The 21,822-nt window shown below is 38.0% G+C and overlaps 1 protein-coding gene across 3 annotated transcripts in view; it reads left to right on the plus strand.

The window, feature by feature from the left end:
• Positions 1–21,822, plus strand: part of LARGE1 (LARGE xylosyl- and glucuronyltransferase 1) — a 375,788-nt gene that overhangs the window by 227,278 nt on the left and 126,688 nt on the right. The gene's annotated exons all lie outside the window — the stretch shown is intronic.

Here is a 21,822-nt window from a genome sequence, read left to right on the forward strand (position 1 = left end):
AATTGGCGAAAACCACAAAATATAAAAAGCCACAAGTAGAAATAGAATGACAGTGGCAAAAGTAAACAAAGATAGTACCAATGAGTAACAGACTCATTGCATGCAATCCCAAAGCACCACTTGAACACCATCAGCACTGACAAAATTGCTTGCAAAAACCAGCTTTCCTTGGAACAGCTTACACCCTGTGACAATAGCATTAATATTAAACAACATCATCTGCCTATCCTAAGTCCTTGGGAAATAAGTGGACAAAATACCATGTCCAGTCTAAACATCTGGCTAGCTGTCTGACCAACCATAATTTATTATTAAATTTATGTGCCACCAAACTCCTAGTAACCCTAGGTGGTTCACAATTGTTAAAACATTTAAAAAACAAAGAACAATACAGAAACATAAAAACAACACAAGACAAAGGGACGAGAATGGCAGGGGGGAACAGAAAGGAAGAAAGGGGCATCAATCATTCTCTCTAAAGGCTTAGAAGAAGACCCAGTTCTTGAAGGACTTTTAAATCCAAGTAGAGTTGGAGCTGTTTGAATGTTGGGAGGGGGGAGAACCAAAATATTTCTACCTTGCTTTTAGAATAGAAAATTTACTCTTTGAACATAAATCAAAGAATTCTATCTTTAGTGAGTAGTTTAGAAATCTTCAGTCTTATTTCTGGATTTTGATCAGAACATCTTAGTGCAGTTTTGAAAGATTGTCAACTTAACACGCAAAGATGGTAATAGTCATTAAAGGTAATTCCTTCTCTGCAGGAACTTGACTCTAATTCTTCTATTACTAAGGGCTATTCTATATCAGTGACTTTCTTACTAGAATCAGTCACCCAGATGTTGGCAACAATTGTCTAGTTCAGGCCTTGTCCAATTTGGTATTGCTTGAACTGTGAGAAGAATTTTTGTTCAGCAGGTGATATAGGGAGAAGTAGAGCTGTCTACCTAGAAATCTGTTTGTCCTGGTTGCACCATACCTTAGGGATTCTTGTAAAATATTTTAAAATAAATTTAACTAATTTCCATTTGAACCTAGGTTTATGAATGTTTTACTCAAGAATGTTGTTTAGGGAACTAAAATTAGCCACCAGCTGCTAACCTCTATCTGGTTGCAGTGGAGATGTTTGAAAAATTAATTTAGAATAACAATTACTTATGATATAACAACACTGATGTTTTCCTAAAATATGTTTTAACAACAAAACAGTATAATTTTGATTTCTGTGGTGCTTACCTAGAAACAGAAGCTAAAATAAATTTTCCTTATTTTATTTCAAGATGTGATTTTGACAAATAGCTGTTACTTTTGAAGTATGAGTGCTCTTTTCTTCAAGAAAAAGATGTTTTGTATTGTCTCTGGGAAGGTCATTGCACAGTAGGATCCAACATGTACTATAGATAAGCAGTAGTTGAACAAGGATGAATTCCTTCAGCAGATATGGCAAACCACACAATTACCATGTCAGGGACATTTCTTTATTCTGGACTGATTTACATGGGCCATCCATATTTCTGTTCCTCTGAGCCATTGTACAAAATGCTAGTTAATCATTATTTTTTTAAAAAATTCCATTTATATCCCGCCCTTCTCTGAAGACACAGGGCGGCTTACAAGCTTAGCAGTAGCCTTCATTCTATGTATATGCCTGCTTATTAGGGCTTTCACACCCCTCCCAAGCGGCATTATTACAAAGTCAGCTTAATTGCCCCCAACAATCTGGGTCCTCATTTTACCTACCTCGGAAGGATGGAAGGCTGAGTCAACCTTGAGCCTGGTAGGATGCGAACCTGCACTAATTGCAGGCAGCTGGTGTTACTTAAGGAGGCATTAGCCCACTGCTCCACCAAGGCTCTTGGTGTTAATTAACTAGTTAATCTGAGTTCTCTAATGGCAACTGATATATAGAACCCTTGTTTCAGTTTGCTGCTTGACAGAAACTTTTATGTTTGAGTAGCATCCTAGGAACTTATGAGAGAGAGAGACTATTATAGAGGTCAAAGGCAGAAGAAGGATGGGAGGAATATCGCATATATTCCCCGCAACAGACCTGCTGCCAAGATGATGTGTGTGTGTGTGTGTGTATGTGTGTATGAAGTATTGATTTAAAATCTTTGATCCCATTTTTCAACTAAGTGGCACTCGAAACAGTTTCATATAGAGATGATATAATACTGATAGGTATTAATTATTGTTTTAATTCCTTATTTAGGTACTCATCCTATGTATTTTTAAAACAGTACTTCAGAATTAGTACAAGTTATTAAAACAAAACCCCTACTTTTAAGAACAAAATAAAAACATTTTGACCAAGAGCAGGTTAATGAGAAGTCATAAAGATTATGCCATGAGCACTAAATGGGCATCTGACGAAAGATAATTCCATAGTTGTAGGTGCTTGAAAATTGTATCCTGCCTAATTACACAGTAACATGCTGATCTCAACTGCTATCTAGATTAGAAAGCAGTCCCAGGTAATCTTCTCCTAAAATTATATATTCATAGTTATCCCCCCCCCCAAAATTACTAAAAAGCTACTGCAGATGGAAAGATATTCGAAGTGCTTCCAGCATACTAATGGGTTTTCTAAAGGAGATATGTTGAAAATTAAAGTGAATAAATATATGCATTCTTTTGTCAAATTCACTGAAAGATCTGTGGTTAAAACCTTTTATTTATAAGTGCACAAGAAATTGAAATAAGAGATATTTCTATTCTCTGTCGAAATAGAAATAGATATCTCTATCCCTATTGAAATAAACAAGAAAAATGGTGGGGGGGAAGGGTCGCAGCACTATATGTAACTCCAGATTCATACTAAACTTGTTTCACATATAACATACGGGCTTGCTCCCAAGGGGATGGCCAAATGAATGCAGACCAACATGATTCCAGCAAGCACTCTTATACAATGTATTCTCAAGCAGCTATTACAGTCATATTCTATATTACAAGTATCTGGGAAAATATTGCAGATGTATATATTTCTTTTGAAATTGATTGTTATTCAAAATTCCCCCTCCCCCCTAAGCAAAAGGTGAGTTTTGTTTTGCTTTGCCTGAATACACACAGGCTACTAAACCTGTTTGCCTTGCATCCACAGTTTAGGTTTAGTAGCCTGTGTGTATTCAGGAAGAAAAATATATTTTGGCATCATAAATGCCAGAAAGGTTTAGCAATGTTTTGGATGCAGGTTCATGTGTCCACAGCTAAAGATTGGCACGTAATCAGTTTAGAATTTTTCAATCCTTAGAACTACAGCATGTAAGAACATAAGAATATTGCTCTTGTGAGGGTCCAAAGCAACATTAGGTAGTAGGTGCAGTTTTGAGGCTTATTTAAATGTGTGTCGGGGTGTGTGGGGGTGTGTATGTGCACTTTTGAGTCATTGTTGACTCCTGGGGACTGCCTGGACAAATCTCTTCAGTGTTCTTGGCAAGGTTTTTTGGAAGTGGTTGCTGGGGCTGAGAGAGACTGATAGGCCAAGGCAATCTAGTCAGTTTCATGCCCAAAGTGGGACCAGAACTGTGTCTCCTCATTTTTACATTGATGCCTTAAACCCCAACATCAAATTGCTCTTATTGGAATGAGTAAGATCATTAAAACAAGTCTTAATAACATACTTGCTAATATTCTTATAAGAAGCAATTCTTAAAGGAAGCCATCCTATGAAAGCTGCCATGAAACAATTTTTTTGCCCTAAAAGATGTATTAATCTCTACAAGGTCATAATCTTTCACAGGGAGATTCACATTAACAGTTATGTTAATGGCCAAAATATAGAACTATTTCCGCCTGGAACAAAGTTACAATAGGCTTAGATCTATTAGAATACAAGTGATGGAATCAGAGTTTATGAAGATAGAAAGGAAAAACTCAAGAGTATGCTGAGTATGAATAAAGTTCAAATCTTTAACCTGGATTGGAAGATATATTTACTTATTTAATAAATATTTGGGGATTTAGAGACTGCTCAACTCTAAAATGACTGTAGATGGCTTATGTCAATAGGAACTATAAGAAAAACAAGAAGTACAATAAGAAATCTCATGCATCCAGACAAGATAGATAGATAACCTTTATTGTCATTTTTTACTGTGGATACATTGGCACACATTAAAAATGAAATTTTGTCGCTTGCTCTCAAAAGTGTACACATACACAACACACATTTAAACATGCTATATTCAACATCTGTATAAACCTACACCTTTACATAAAAATAATATATAAATATTAATCACTGTCCATCTTTACATAGCGGAAAGAGGAACCTTTAGAGTTCACAAGATTAATATTGTATGGAACAAAGCTGTGACTGAATCTGGATGTTCTGCTTCAGATACCACAAAGCCTCCTGCCAGAAGGTAACAAGGAAAACAGGTTGTGAAGAGGATGTGTAGTGTCCCTGACAATCTTGCAGACTCTGCTCAAGCATCGCTTATGCTATGTCCTGGATGGAAGGGAGGGAACTGCCAATAATCTTTTCTGCCATCCTTACAACCCTCTGTACTACCTTCCTGTCTGAAGCAGTGATGCTTCCAAACTAGACTGTAATGCTGTATGACAGGATGCTCTCGATCATTCCTCTGTAGAAAGTGGTAAGGACAGGGGAAGGAAGATGTACTTTTTCTCATGCGACACAGAAAATGCAGGTGCTGCTATGCTCGTTTTACCAGGGTCTCGCTGTTGAGTGACCAAGCCAGCCTACTTGTTAGCTGCACACCCAGAAATTTGATCCTGGAAACCATCTCCACAGGTGAATCATTAATATACAGAGGAGTGTGGGCTATGCCTGCCTTTTCTGAAATGGACAATGATCTTTTTAGTTTTATCTGTGTTTAAAACTAGGCTGTTTTTCTTACCCTAGTTCATCAAACCTTCAACCTCCTTGCGGTAGGCACCTCCTTGTCATCTTGAATAAGGCCCACTACTGTTGTATCATCTGCATACTTCACAGTATGGTTGGTGGCAAACCTAGCACAACAGTCATGGGTCAACCTGTGCTCAAGAAAATGGTGTTAGAAATACTTGTTCCAGCTCGCCTGTTAGTAAGAAAATCAAGAATCCAGTTGCACAAAGAAGTGTTTAAGCCTAAAAAGTCCAGTTTGTCTAGTAGTTGCTGGGGAATGATTGTATTAAATGCCAAACTGAAGTCATCAAACAATAAACACACATAAGTATTTCTTTCCTCTAAGTGCTCCAAGCTCAGATGGAGAACAGAAGAAATAGCATCCTCTGTAGAGCAGATTGGGCAGTAAGCAAACAGAAGTGGGGTCAAATGCTGGTGGGAGGCTAGATACAATAATGTCCTTTATCAACCTCTCAAAGCATGCCCAGGGATGTTATCTGGACCTGCTGCCTTCCGAATGTTAACTTTCCTCAGTGTTTTCCGGACAAAGGTGACATCAAAGCTTAGCATTTGCTCATCAGAATGGGACACAGCTTGCCTAGCAGGAATACTATTTGATGTCTCAAATCTACCAAAAAATGCATTCACTTTGTTTAGGAAGTCTGTGTCATCCTTGCATCTTGATGGATTCACCTTGTAATCCTTAATGGCCTGGATACCTTTCCACATTTGCCTGGTGTTTGTAGGGTCTTGAAAAAGGTTCTGAATTTTCTGGCAATGGACTTGCTTTGCACCTTTTATGGCACTCTTCAGATTTGCTCTGGCTGTTCTAAGCATGTCGCCAGATTTAATAGCCACATTCTGTGCTTTCAGCATCTTGCGGACCTCATAAGTCAGCCACGGTTTATCATTTGCCCTCACAACAATGCTTTTCAGGACACAGACATCATCTATGCACTTTTGGATATATGAAGACACCGTGGTGGTTGAAATATTGTGGGATTTCCTAATGCATGCTAATAAAAGCTTGGTTTATAACATACTATATAACATATCAACCACAGATTTAACTGTGGTTGAAGAGGAGAAACTATAGATAATTGATGTGCTAGTACCAGAGCATAGTAGAATAGAAGACAAAGAATTGGAGATCACAAAGTATCAGCATCTGAAAATTGAAACTGAAAGACTATGCATTAACCAGACAACACCACACCTGAAGGCAGGACAAGAAGCAATGAATGGAAACTAATCAAAGAGAGAAGCAACCTAGAACTAAGGAGAAATTTCCCGACAGAACAATTAATCAGTGGAACAAACTGTCTCTCGAAGTTGTGAATGTTCCAACCCTAGAAGTTTTTAAGAAGAGACTGGACAGCCATTTGTCTGAAATGGTACACGGTTTCCTGCCAGAGCAGGGGGTTGGACTAGAAGACCTTCAAGGTCCCTTCCAACTATTATTAATATAAAACTTTTATTCATAAAACATGAAACTCAGTCAACTGAACACTCAAATTGACTGGCACTAATGGTTGACACGGGTTGCTGCCAGCATCCTAGGTATCAACCAGGTATCTCCTTAAAATGTAAAATGTTCTGAGTAGCACAGTTTTTTGTAGCTTTGCTGGAGTTATTGCAGGAAGCTGCAATTTCTTGATGTATTTTACAAAATTTTTGGACATAGTTCCCAGTGCCCCAATAACAATGGGTATCACTGTTACATGTTTCATCCATAATCGTGCAGTTTCAATGGCCAGGTCGCGGTATTGATGGTATTATAGATATCGTCGCAGGATGGAAGCAGTTCCTAGTAAGGCCGCCTTTTGCAATTGACTAATGGCGAATTTGTCAATGCCAATGGTGTTCAAGTGGTGCTCCAGTTGTGGGATTGCACCCAAGGTGCCTATTACTATTGGTACTACCCTTGCTTGCCTTTGCCACAGTCTTTCTATTTCTATTTGTAGATCTTTGTATTTTGTTATCTTCTCCAGTTCTTTCTCGTCTATTCTGCTGTCTCCAGGCACTGCCACGTCCACTATCCAGACATTTTTTGTCTTTCTTATCGACAATTGTTAAGTCCGGGTGTTATGTTGCAGGTGCTTGTCTGTTTGAATTCTGAAGTCCCAGAGCAGTTTAACTTTATTATTTTCTATGACTTTCTCTATATTATGATCCCACCAGTTCTTGCTTACAGGCAAGTGATATGTCTTGCAGATCTTCCAGTGTACCATTGTTGCTACTTTGTCATGCCGCTGCTTGTAGTCAGTCTGTGCAATCTTCTTGCAGCAGCTTACCAGGGGGTCCACTGTTTCTTTAGCTTCTTTGCATAGGCAGCACTTACTGTCTGTTGCTGTCTTCTCACTTTTGACTTTGTATGCATTTGTCCTTAAAGCTTGGTCTTGTGCAGCCAGAATTAGTCCCTTGGTCTCTTTCTTCAACTTTCCTGCTGTTAGCCATTGCCAGGTCTTGTTATTATCTGCTTTCCCAGATACATTTTTTAATGTACTGGCCATGTAGTGCTTTGTCTTCCCATGCCTCTATTCTCTTCTTCATTTGGTCTTTCGTGTAGGCCAGTTTGGTCTCTCCAGTAGTCAGTAAGCCTTCCTGATATACTAATTTCAGTGCATCTTCATCATTGTCCTTCAGATATTCTTCCAAAGCCATTTCTTCTTCTTCAACCATCTGATGTACTTGCAGCATTCCACGTCCACCTATTTGCCTTGGTAGATAGAATCTGTCAATGTCACTGCGTTGATGAAGGGCATGATTCATTGTCATTATTTTTCTGGTCTTCCTATCCATTGCTTTTAGTTCTGCTTGAGTCCAGTCCACTATTCCAGCTGTGTATCTAATGACTGGAATTGCCCAGGTGTTGATTGCCTTCACGGTATTTCCTCCTTTGAGTTTGGACTTTAAGATCTTCTTCACTCTCTTGATGTATTCACCTCTAATCCTTTTCTTGACTTCAGTGTGGTTGATGTTAGCTTGAAAGATACCCATTATTTGTAGAAATCTTCCTCATCCAGACTCTTAATGTTATTTTTATCGGGCATCTTTATTCCTTCAGTTTTCATTATTTTTCCTTGTTTGAGAGTAAGTGTGGCACATTTGTCCAAGCCAAATTCCATTGCAATATCTTGGCTATATATACAGTGTTCAGCAGCGATTCTATTTCAGATGATGTTTTTCCATACAGCTTCAGATCATCCATGAAAAGGAGGTGGGATAGTCTGGCAGATGTTTTTGATGTTTGATAGCCATGTCCTAAGTTATTCAATATTGTTGATAGAGAAAACAGTGCAATAACAAAAAGTAATGGTGATAATGAATCTCCTTGAAATATTCCTCTCTTGATATTAACCTCTTCCAGTCTTTCACCATTGACCTGCAACTGTGTCTTCCACTGTACCATTGATCTTTCCACAAAGTTTCTGATGTTTCTACTGACTCCTGTTATTTCTAGGCACTTGATTATCCAGTCATGTAGCAGAGAGTCAAATGCCTTTTTGTAGTCAACCAATGCCACATTCAGGTTGGTCTTCCTTTTCTTGCAGTTTTCCAAGATCATTTTGTCTATTAGGAGTTGATCTTTTGTTCCTCTGCTATTGGGCGGTTTCCTTTCTGCTAGGGTGGAAAGAGATTGTTTTCAACTAGGTGCTGTTGTACTGCATCAGCTACCACACCAGTTACCAATTTGAAAGTTGTTGGTAAGCAGGTAATTGGCCTGGTGTTGCCTGGTGTTGCCCCTTTTGCTGGATTTTTCATTATTAGGTAGGTTTTCCCAGTTGTCAGCCACTTTTCAATTTCTCCTCCTTGTAGTATATTGTTGAACTGCTTGGCAATGAGTGGGTATATAACAGTTAGATATTTCAACCAAAACCCATGCAGTTCATCTTCACCTGGTGCTGACCAATTTTTGATCTTCCTTGCTCTTTTTTCTACCATTTTTGTTTTTATTACTAGTTCTTTCATTTCAACTTCTGTTTTATTTGCATCCACCTCTTTTAACCAAGCCACATCTTTGTTGTGTTTCTTTGGGTTATCCCATATCTGCTTCCAGAACTGCACTGTTTCTTCCTTGTCAGGTACTGGCTGATTCATTGCAGTTTCTCTATTGATGGATTGGTAGAAATATTTCTATATTGGATTGAAATTGGAGGTTCTGCCTATAATTTGCAATTCGAGCTTCATATCTACTGATTTTCCTGGCTATATCTGTTATTTGCTGCTTTATTATTTCCAGTACTTCCTTGATCTTCCTTGTTTCTAAGTAGTATTTTTGATTAGGTATTCTTTGGTCTTCTTGTTCTTCAGCTTCTTTTCTTTCATTTGTTCTAGCTTGTTTGCATGTGATCTTAATTTGCTGATCTTATTTTCTAGTCCTACCTTCCATTTTTGTGGTACACTGTTTGTTTTTCTTCTTTGTTGATTTTGCATCCCAGGTATCCAGTTATAACTGCAGCTGTGCTGTACATTAGTTGGTTTCTTTCTTGCAGTGAATTGGTGCTTATACTTGATATTGCAGTATTTGCATCCTTTAATGCTTGTGCTAGCTGTTTCTTTGGAACAAGCTTTAATGCAGGCAGCCTTATTCTGTTCTTTTTGTTCTCTTCTAGATGCTCAATTATTCTTTCTTTCAATTCTTTTATTTCTTTAGTTAGAGGGCTTTGTTCTTCCTGAGGAAGAGGTGCCTGGTTTCCAAATGAGAACAGTTGTATATCTCTGCTGGATTCCTTCACTGCCAACTCCCCCTGGCTTTCCTCTACATTCTGAATTACTTCTGGCAAGCCTTTGATTTCTTTGCCCTGGGTAAACCTTTGCAGCTCATCCAATTCTGTTTCTGTGAATACTTTATTTCGTATTATAAATCAGCGTTGATCTGCTAGTCTCTGTTCTGTTATTTATGATTCTGGATGTTGTTCTTTCCAGAACTGGTGCATTCGTTTTAGACATCCTCTTCTTGTTGGACTTGATCCGTAATAACAGGTCATTATTTCGTTGTTTTCAATCACTGTGTATTTGCAACAGGTAAACATCTTTTCTTCCAGTAGTTCTGCAGCTGCTGGCCCTGGTTGCTCAGCCAACAGTCCTGAGTCCTATAACCCATTTTTCACCAGATATCCAGGAACTCCAACATCTAGTGCGGACCTTGTTAACCTGGGCGACATCCGAGCCAGTATGGCATTCTGAAATTTACGTCTCACCATATTTTTATGGGAGACACACTCTTTGTCTGACTCCTCTTATGAGATCTGTCCAGTATGGTTGAACCTCTGGTATAGCTCTCATCTTCCTCAGAGTACACAAGCCCCACAACCACATCAAGATAGTGCCTCACTGGGGGATTATCATCATCATCATCATCATCACCACCACCACCACCACCATCATTATATTCATGTGAGAGTCAGTTTGTTTTAATTCTTACAGCATCAGGGTAGAAACTGGAAGATCATGAGCTTTAGTCCTACCTTAAGCACACAACCAGCTTGGCCCTGTTCTTCTGTCTTGGCCCTAGAAAAGACAGTGGCAAATCAGTTCTGAAATCTTGCCAAGAAAACTCCAGGGACTTGTCCTGGCACTTTCTAGCCTCATGATTAATGACCATGGTCTAGGTAACAGATTTCCTGATGTTTCTCCACCCATAGTTGCTGGTGAAATGTTAGGAAAACTGTTGTCAATACCACAGTCATTAAATCCTGCAGCCCAATACTGCCCAGTGCTTGTATTCTTCATTCTGTACATATGATATGCATGTTTTTATTTATTAAATTCCTACACTCCTCCTCCTAGATCCCACCAGTCAAAATTCTTTGGCTGACAGATTCATAGCATAACCCTCTGCTTGACCAGGTGGGATGAGTCAATGTAATTAGGACAAGTCAGCTGAATTCAGGTGAATATTTTGGTAGAACAACTTAAATCATTTGATCAAGCTATATTAGAAATATTTCAAAACCACTGTTAAAGAAGAAAAATCAAAAGAATTTTGGAAAAATGCATTTACAGTGTATTTTTTCAGAACTCTTGAAAGATAATAAATTTATGGGTGATTTCTTACGTGTAAGAATAATAGGGCAGAACTGGAATACTTTGTATCTTCTAAACCAGTTTTAAGTGTAATCATAATTTTAAATTGTTAGAAACAATCAAAACATTCATGGCATTTTAGAAGACAATAAAAAGTGAAGCTTACAGATGGTTTTTAAAATGTCACTAGTCCTTGGGAAATTAAAAGATTTACAGCTTACTAAGATAAAAGGCTCTTGGGAAAAAAAGGCTGCCATAATTAGGGAGACACACTATCCTAATCTGATTGCTTCATTCTAATTCAAATAAAATTTCCAGAGAAATTGTAAAGACTCCTATGTAGAATCAATATAAGCTTATTAGAATGTGATTGGTTCCTTAGAAAAAAGATCCTCATAATAGTAATTCAGGAACAGATTTTTGGAAGTTGATAGCATGCTTTACAATTCATAATGCTAAGTACCAATAGTTAGCCAAAAATAACTTTGGATAGCTTTCTCAAATTGTTAGTAACACCTCACTCATTATTTTTTTTATCCACATTCTAATGTAGGGGATAAAGGTAACAACTTCTGTAAATCAAATTAAATTGCTGATGTTTGCATAGGAATGTCCACATAGCAGTCAGTAATAGAAAAGATCTTTGCCATTGCTTATTGTGGCATTGTTTATTTGTTTGTTTGTTTGCTTCTTTGTATGTTTTATTGATTTAGTCTACAGCTGTGAATTTCAGTTTTGACCTTGCTATCTTTTCAAAGTTATTCAAGGTTGGTTAAATGTTACTATCAGTGATGGAAATCAGGGACTAGTTCCATGGAGAAAAGTTTTTCCATGGATCAGAAGGGACATGGTTTTATGCCTGTATCCCGCGGATGGGGCTTCGCTTGTTTGTGTGGCCCGGTTTCTGGCATGCTGTGGCCCAGTGCCAGTCCCCTGCTGTAGGGGATAGAAAGGTTGTAGGGAATAGAGAGGTTGACTCAATTCCCCATAGTTGCAGGAGCAAATGGTGATATGTCTACTTAGGTATTTAATCTGTTCTATTCACATTTTAAAGGGACGTGGTGGCTCAGTGGGTTAGGACGCTGAGCTTGTCGATCGGAAGGTTGGCAGTTTGGCGGGTCGAATCCCGAGTGCTGCGTAACAGAGTGAGCGCCTGTTACTTGTCCCAGCTTCTGCCAACCTAGCAGTTCGAAAGCACGTAAAAATGCAAGTAGAAAAATAGGGACAACTACGGTGGGAAGGTAACAGCGTTCCGTGCACCTTTGGCGTCTAGTCATGCCGGCCACATGACCACGGAGACGTCCTCGGACAAGCGCTGGCTCTTTGGCTTTGAAACGGAGATGAGCACCGGCCCCTAGAGTCGTAAACGACTAGCACGCATGTGCGGGGGAAACTTTACCTTTTTTATTCACATTTTAGTTAGTTTTGATTATATATGTTTGATCTATGGCCTGATTTTCCATGATTAATCATACATTAATTTTTATTCAACAAGTTGTTATTCAGATAAACAACTGGAAATTCTTTTCCTTCTGACTAATATCAGCATATTTACTGTACTCTCAAACAAATGATCCTAGAACACCTTTAGTATATAACTTCTATGCAAAGAATTTATATCCTTTCTTTTAAAGGATCCTTAAAAATAGCTTAACCAAAATGTAGTAATTTAATGTATAAATAGTTTGGAAGAAAGCAATCCATTTGTGTATTAGATTTCATTATTTCAGAAATACGTCCAATGATATCATATTTGCTTTCCTGTAACACAAAATCAGTAGAAACAGGTTGTGCTTGATTATATATGATTCACTGCTCCTGTTTAAGTATTCTTACTTTCAGTGAGAATACAATCTTTTTAGGAAAATTGCTAAAAGGCACAGATGGATGCCATCAAAGATTTTTATTGGTTATTTAATTCACACTTAAAACCAGTGATTTGAATACAATTCATCTTAGATGTGATCATATAAAACTCATTTCTTCCAGAAGCTGTACTAAGCAGCTGCAGATGTTGGAAAATTGACTGCATTTCCACATGGGGCCTTCCAAAGCTGATTTAACTTTTGATTTTAAGAGGAATACATAGGACAACATGCTGCTAGATTTTAAGAGGAGACTTTCACATTCCCTGTAAAAGAAACCAGTACCATGACTACTGGGTTACTGAGCCATGAAACTGTCTGGATTTTGTGCACTTTACAAAGCTAATACCTTTCACAAGAAAATACGATGTTTGTGTTAAGCATTGTGTTTTAACATTGGTTCTAAGTGAGCTATAGATAGCTCTAAGTATGATTTAAATGTTAAGGCCTTTTAAGAAATATATCATGTTACTTTTCTTAGCATTTGTCTTGCATGACTGCAAGCTCCTCTTGGTTTTGTAGATTTTCACCTAGTTCTTATAACAATTTATGCTAAGGTTTGGTTTATGAGTCAGTTTGTCCCAGAGCTGATGCTGATTTCGTCTGAGAAAGATGGTGACCTTGGTTCTTTTGTGTCTGAAGGAATATTAGAATACGGATCTCCCCAGTCCTAGTGCATCTTAACTACTACACCACATGAAACCTATAGCCACATTTGGTACCAGAATTCCTGTTGTAAAGCTTTGTAGTTATAAGTTGAGTCAGACCCAATTTTATGATTACTTTTACAATGTGAATCACTGCAGTCATTAAGCAAACACTGTAATTGTAAGTGCAAACCCATTTGCTGAAAACCAGAAATGAAGGTTGCATATCATACAGTAAACAGGTGACTGCAGGATGCTTTAGCCAATTGTAAATACAAGCCTATTGCCTAGCACCTGAAATATGTTCATATGTTTATCGGAATGGTATGACAGTCATTAGTGCAAGGATCAATTGTAACTAGGAGGAGCCCACATTTTTAGCACCATCATAACTTTGAACAGTTGGTAAATGAATAGTTGTAAGTCAAGGACTACCTGTAGCTATAAAACCCCATCATCAACCACATAAAAATAATAATAATAATAGATAATAATATGGAAATGGATAATATGGATAATAATGATGATAATAATAATTCCCAAGAAGTAAAACAACATACTGTAAGGAGGCAAATTGAAGATTGGTTACTATCTGCAAAACCTGCCTGATAATGAAAGATCCAACAAAAGACCTGGCACCAGGAAATGTGGAGTTCCCTTCCTACTCAAGAGCAAAAAAAAATAATCACATAAAACACGTGTAAAAATGAAAGTCAAGGGAAAGAATGACTCTTGATAACTATGTATGTGGGCAGAACCATGTCACTTTCTTCACAAAAATACAAAATTTATTTGCATATCCCTGCTTCCAGATGTTTGTGCCACTTCCTAACACAGCCTACAGCCAGTAGACTTCCAGGAAGCCTCTAACCTAGGGGTGTCAAACTGGCGGCCCATGGGCCAAATGTGTCACGCCCATCCCAGCTCCACAAAGGCAAAAAATGTCACGATATGTCACGTGATGTAATCTAGTTTGACACCATGCTCTAACCAGATCTTATTCTGCTTAGCTTTTGACATCAGTGAGGAATGGTTAAATGCTGCCACCTGTTGAAGTATGTGCCAAAGCTTTGGAATTTGACTGTATCAGAAATTATGGTTGTGTTGACTAGGATATAAGATAATCATATTAAGAAATTGAAATGTGACATTAATGCAGATGACAAGAATCATTTGTCACAAAAGTTTGATCTATTGTATTTGGAAAGGGCAGTATTTTCTACTAATCAAAAGATGCAGCAATATTTTTTACTATGGCAGAATTTTAGACAATTGTTACTTTTTGTGTGCAGACGATTTTACTATTCAGTAATCACTGCATTTTATCTGTATATGCCTGTATGGTTTCTAGACAGACTCTCTATAAGTATTTGAAACCTACCTTCAACATTCAAGGCTGATATTTAAAAGCTGAGGCATAATCATTGTAGTGGTTGGGAGCCGAGTGAAAACAGAAAACAAACTGGATATACCAAGACTTCATTAAGGAACTGTCCTCATTGTGCTCAGCTTGCCATAATGACCAGATCTGTGAATCTGAACATCTAAGGCCACTTCATTCTTCTCTGATGAATATAATGACTTATGCATGCACAAAGCAAGAAAGAGAGGATCTAAAAATGAATTGTAATTGAGACTGTATTCTGTAGAAGACACTTATTTTGAGATTAAAAAATCATTTCTACATGTTCAAAGGGCCTTCTGAATATATTCCTTTAAAGAGAAGTTTGCTCTTGGTATGCTTAATTTACTCTTAATGGTTTCATATTGAATTATGGGATTATAATATAAAGTCTTAAATTACGATATAACAGTGTACACATTGACTGTAATCTATAATCCGTGTATTTAACCAAAATAGTTCTTCAGTCCCCTTTTCAGTACTTTTCAGTGAACTGTGAAACTGCTTTTTTAACATTATGCTTAAAAAGCAGTATTGATTGGAAAACATTCTGAATATTGTCCTTGTTCATATAGCTTTAATATCAATTATTTATAATTCTGTCATTTTCCACATTTACAAGATATGTCATTTAAGAAAGAGATGCAGAGATAATGCATAGTTCCTCTCAATGAACAAAGAATGATCCACAATTTAATTTTGCATGCATCTAGATTTCTGTGTGAAGTGTTTTTACTGGCATTGATCCTGTCAATTAGCACCAAAACCTCACAGCTCATGTAGCTCCTTCCAGGAAGTCAAGCACTTAAGAAAACCAGAAAAACTTTATGTATTTTATGCATTGTACTTACAGTACAAACACCTTATATATCGTATTTTTTCAGCTTTCATGAGCTATAATTAGGACTCACAGTTCATTCTTGATTGTTGGGAAGCACAAGTTAGAATTCCCAGAGCAAACCTTTTCTTGCTCATTTAACTACAATGCTCACCTTAATGAGAAAAACCAGAAACATGACAAACTCTGCTATTAGCCAAAAGCAGAGACATCTCCCTGCCAACAAAATTGCGTATAGTCAAGGCTATGGTCTTCCCAGTTGCAATGTATGGCTGTGAAAGTTGGACCATAAGAAAGACTGAGCGCCAAAGAATTGAAGCTAGCTATGGTGCTGGAGAAGACTCCTGTGAGTCTCTTGGACTGCAAGGCGATCAAACCAGTCAATCCTAGAGGAGATCAACCCTGACTGCTCTTTAGAAGGCCAGATTCTGAAGTTGAAACTCAAATACTTTGGCCACCTTATGAGAAGGAAGGACTCACTGGAGAAGAGCCTAATGCTGGGAAAGATTGAGGGCAAGAGAAGAAGGGGACGAGAGAGAATGAGGTGGCTGGATGGAGTCACTGAAGCAGTAGGCATGAGCTTAAATGGACTCCAGAAGATGGTAGAGGACAGGAAGGCCTGGAGGAACCTTGTCCATGGGGTCACGATGGGTTGGACACGACTTCGCAACTAACAACAACAAATTTCATAATCTGTGTGAATCTGCTCTTATATATGCTAAAATGTTACATAACTAGCATGATATGGTGACTTAAGATCAAACCCTCCTTCAGCTATGGAAACTCAAAGGATGATTTTGGAGTATTCTCTGTCCCTCAGCCAAACTTACCTCACATAATTGCAGTGAGGATAAAGTAAAACCAAGTTGGGCTCCTGACGGAACAGTGGAATATATAATCAAATACGTATATAAATAATTACTTTTCTACTTTTCAAAATAGTTGTGTACTATATCAGACCCAGCCTTTAATGGATGGAGTGGAACATGATAACAGTACTAGGTGTTGATTTCTTTAACCAACTTTTGTATATTTTTGATTCTTCAGTGTATCTGTTTTCCTGTATGTCCATTTGAAACAAAAAGGCAAACTGCACAAAGGTATTTGCTTGTAAAACTACAAAAATAGTAAAGCTTTATCCTTAAGTTACAGCGTAAAGGCAAAACTCAGTGGACATAAAGAAAAAAATCTCAGTTATATCTGTTCAGATGACTCCATGCAATTTTCAAAGAAATGTATTACCAAGCATTTTAGAAGAATATTGCAACAATTATTATCTGTAGGAGAAGCAGGTAAAAATTTAAGATGCCACTAGTGCCTAGCAGTTTGGGAAATCTCTTTGATATCCTGGTTCCCAGAAGCTCTATTATCAGTTGTGAGTTATCTTCGAATACCGGCATTTATCTCACTAAAACAAAATACCTGCAAGGATCTGCTCCTGGCTGTCTGGCATAAAACACAGAGATGTTGGTCACCCTTTGGGTACATAAATGGAAGGTGAATGCATAGTCCAACAAAGATAATAATTTAGATGCAGAACAGATAGATAAGGGACAGTTGGGGCCAGAACAGAAACAGAGACATGCCAGATTGATAACAGTTTTCCTTAGAGATTTTTGCAGCTGGTCTATTCTATCATCAATTAAATCAGAATTAGTTGATGGACAGTAAGCCATGCAGATAAATAAACAGTGAGAAAAGAACTACCAGAATATTATTTTGACAATGTTACTTATAACTATTGTCATTTTTTGGTTCTGATATGTAAAAAGAGCCAAAGATGAGGTCCCAATCACCTGGGTCAGTGACAAAGTTTGCAGTACATTTGTGTAGTTTTATTACATGGGAGAGAAGATGAGTTTTATATTTTATAGACAGATTCCCATACCTAAGATTCTGGTACTAATCACATGCAGTCTGTCAATACAAATTGCATTTTCACAGTAACAGACATGATAATTGCTTGATATCCTATTTTCTCAAATCATGCCTGGGTCCTTCTTAGTTCTCTTTGGCAATAGCAGTAACTTTCTATGTTTCTAAAGGCCTAATTTTCCATTTCTAATTATATGCTCTGGGTTAGGTTATATGCTTCAAGTATGGAAGAATATATTTGGCAGCATCAAAATGTCCATTAGAGCAGAGGTCCCCAACCTTTTGGGCACCAGGGACCGGTTCCATGGAGAAGGGTTTTTCTGCGGACCAGAGACTGTGTGGTTTTGTGTGCGACCTGCATCCCATGGATGGGTTTTGGATTGTTTGTGCAGACTGGTTGCTGGCATGCCGCGGCCCGATACCAGTCCACAGACCGGGGGTTGGGGACCCCTGCATTAGAGCATGTCTGCTATACCTAGGAAACCTAAAAGTAGACTCCATTGCCCAGTGGTCTTATTATGCTATCCATAGGTTCAGAATAAGTAGCTTTATGGCTAATATGGGGAGAAAGGTTCTGTTTGAAGTTGCTGTTTTATCACAGTATGGGTCATTTTTCAGAAGGAAAACATAAAAGGCAATTCTCTCAGGTTCCCACGTATGTAAAGTTTTTGATGCAGTTTAAGACAAAAACAAATGAGGCTTCCGGATGGCAAGGCGACGCTGGAGGCAGCCATTTCTTGGCTGTCAGCCTCGCAGCTCCGTATAGCCACCGAAAACAGCGCTGATCAGCTGTTTGGCGGCTCGGAAGCCCCCACCTCGGGAGAAGAGGAGGGGGTGAGCGTCCAGGTAGGGGTAGAGCTCTCCGGGGCTGCCAGAACGTATAGTTTTGGCGGCGGAAGGATTGAGCCCCCCCGAAGCCTGGGCATGCTCCGGACTGCGAGGCGCCTCTGCTCCGGGTTTGTTGGAGCAGAACAGGGCGTTCGCAACCATCCCTGCTAGCAAGGAAGAGCTTTTGAGAACGATGACGCAGGCAGAGCGATGCAGGAGATCTTTGTGAAGATGATGCTTTGATCTTTAACTGAATGGACTTTGCTGAATCTGCATGTGAAAGTGCGTAGTTAACAATAGAGGGTGAAAATGGCGGCTATATCTTCTAAAGTTCCTGCCCTGAGGCAGCAGTCTTCGCTGAAAACTTCATTGTCCTCTGCATCTGAATCTGTATTAGCTTTTACAGCAAAAGATCTGCAGAGTCTGTTGCACGAGACTATGGAAAAGCAAATGCAGCAATTTGTTGAGATAATGGAGAAAAAGTTGGAGGAGAAGTTTACAGAGAAATTAAAAGAAATGAGAGCAGACATCACATCTGCAATAGAGGGCATGGTTAAAGGTACTGAGATTTTGGAGGACAGAGTGGAAGATCTTGCTCAAAATGATATTAGATTGGAAGCCAAAATGACAGAAACTGAAAATGTAATAGAGAAAATGGACTATGACTTGATCTCGACACAGTATTTTCAGATGGAGCTTGCTTTGAGAATCAGAGGCCTTAAAGAAAACCCTAAGGAAAATTTGGAAAAAATGGTTTCTGAGGTTTTGGAAGGGGTGTTGGAGCGACCAGCAGATGAAATAATGGAAGATATAGATAAAGTCTTCCGTGTTAATTCGTGGATTGCAAGACAAAGGAAATTACCCAGAGATGTGGTGGTTTATTTCACAAAGAGAAAGATTAGAAATGAAGTTATCCAGGCCTCCTATAATATTGATTTTGTAATGGATGAGCAAAAAGTTTTGACTTTAAAAGAGATTCCTGCAAGAATTTTAAGAAAAAGGAAGGAATTTGCTTTTTTGACACAAGAATTGAGACGACGTGATATTAAGTTTAGATGGCAAATACCAGAGGGTATGGTGGTGACTTATGAAGGTACAAGGCATTGTCTTACCACGGTGGTTCAGGCATGTGATTTTTACAGTAATGTTTTAAAAGCAGTCCCCATATCGTCTTTGGAGTCTACAAAGAAAAAAGGTGACAGAGAGCTTCAACGTTCCAGAGAGAATTCACAAGATGTTGAAGGGTTAACACAGACAGATGTGAAAGTTACAGGAGTGGGTCAAATTTTATCACCACGGGAGAAGGCCAGAAATTGGAAGAGGTGTGCTGCTTCTGGAAGAATGAAGCAAACCTGAGGATTTAGTTGCATAATTGCAAGAGATAATAATGTAATAAGGATGCTAGAAGGATTAAGTATGTGGGGATTCATTTTTCACCCTTATAAAATAATTATATAATATTTTGTGTTGCTTTAGTTTGAAGATGATTATGAAAACTTAATTGGGAAGATTTGTAGTAGTGTTTATTGATATTCTGTAGGTTATGCTTTGTTATTTGGATGGAAAGTTGTAAGCTTGGAAGGTAGTGTATGGTATTTTAAGTTGTATAATATATTAGGAGAAGGAAAGGTTGTTATAAATTGTTTTATGTGTGATTGAAATTAATTTGTAATACTTTTATGGGCAATATTGGAGTAGGTAATAGAATATAAGAATATAAGAATGATGTGATTATATATATATATATATATTTAAGTGTGGAAGTAATCTATGGTATTTTAATTTGTATAATATATTAGGATAATATGAATTTAAGGTATTATTTTGTATCTGAATAATCATTGATATGATATATATATATGTATGTTTCATTTACCTATATGAGTTAAAGTTTGATAGTTTGAATAGCTTAGGATTGTTTGCGTAAGTTAGATCATGACTGTTTGTTTGTATTTTTATACCCTGTGTTTTGGTATTAGATTGGAAAGTATTATTTTGTATTTGTATAATTATTGATATGATATATATATATATATGTTTGGAGTTTTCTTATATGAGTTAAAGTTCGGTAGTTTAAATAGTTTAGGATTGTTTGCGTAAGTTAGATTATGATTGTATTTTTATACCCTGTATTTTGCTCTGGGAAGCCGGGGGGGAAGGGAGGGAGGGGTTGGGGAGGGTTGGGGAAGGGGAAGAGGGTGGGGGGAAGGGGTTGGGAGGGTTTTTTTTTTGTTTTTTTTTTCTTTTCTTTTGGTTTGCTAAAGATAAAATGTATTGTAAAACTTTTTAATAAAAAAAAGACAAAAACAAATGAGATTGCGACTATACTTCTAGGGAAGTAATTATGAACTAATATCAGTGACTATCAACAGAACCAAGAAAGCAGTTTCTGCTCATAGTGCACATACAGGTAGTCCTCGACCTATGAGCACAATTGGGACTGGAATTTCAGTTGCCTTTGCTTGTTGGAAGCCAGCTGGGAAGGTCACAAATTGTGATCACGTGACTGCAGGATGCTATAACCATTGTAAATGTGAGCCAGTTGCCAAGTGCCGAAATTGCAAATGCATTAGGGTGGTGCAATGGTTGTAATTTTAAGGATGTGTCATAAATAACTTTTTCTGAGGCCATTGTATCTTCAAACCGCTGTTAAGTTGATGGCCATCTGTATCCACCTGTTAAGCTGCTGTGATATTTTCTGCCACTATTGTAGCTTGAAATGGATGACTATATTGTGCAAGATTATGCTGATGGTCAACAATATGAATGTACCTTTTTGCTTAGATAGTAACCATATATCCCAAATTTTTACAGGAATCTATTTACGATTAGAAGAAGGGAATAATTTGATTCATGACTTGGAATCATCAAAAGTAATGATATACGGGCACCAGTATTTTTTGACGGTTAGGTTATTGCCTTTTAAAGGCTTGGTTGCCATAGCAACAGGAAACATTGTTTTATATTTCCATAGAAACTGACTGCTAATATTTCCTTTCCTCTGTTTCGTTTTTTACTTGAATAAGGGATTCATGATAATGCATTAAAGTTTTTTATATCATTTTTTTTCTTGCAAAGATAGAATGGAATTGCAAAAATTTGAACAAACAAGAGAGGAAAAGAAAGAGAAATGACAAACCATATTGCAATGTCGCGTGGTTGTACGGAGAGACGGACACTTGAGCTGGGTAGTATTACTTTATTGAGTCAGAAATGAAGCTGGAGCAAAGGGGTTACCTGGCGTCTCTTATACCTGCCCAGGTGAATGGTGACCAATAGATTTAAACCTGAGCTTCCCGCCCGTGCAGGTGGCCAATGGATTTCAACCCTGGCTTCCCGCCAGAGCTGACCATGCCCTGGGGCTGTCAATGACTCGCTCTATTCAGGCTTTCCCGCCAAAGCGGTTATAGCCTGGAGCTGTCCAGCCCCCTGCTGTGCTGACATTCCGTGTATGCTTTAAAGGCATACACTACACATATATTGTT

This window comes from Vipera ursinii (genome assembly GCF_947247035.1).
Source record: "Vipera ursinii genome assembly, chromosome: 6".
NCBI lineage: Eukaryota > Metazoa > Chordata > Lepidosauria > Squamata > Viperidae > Vipera > Vipera ursinii.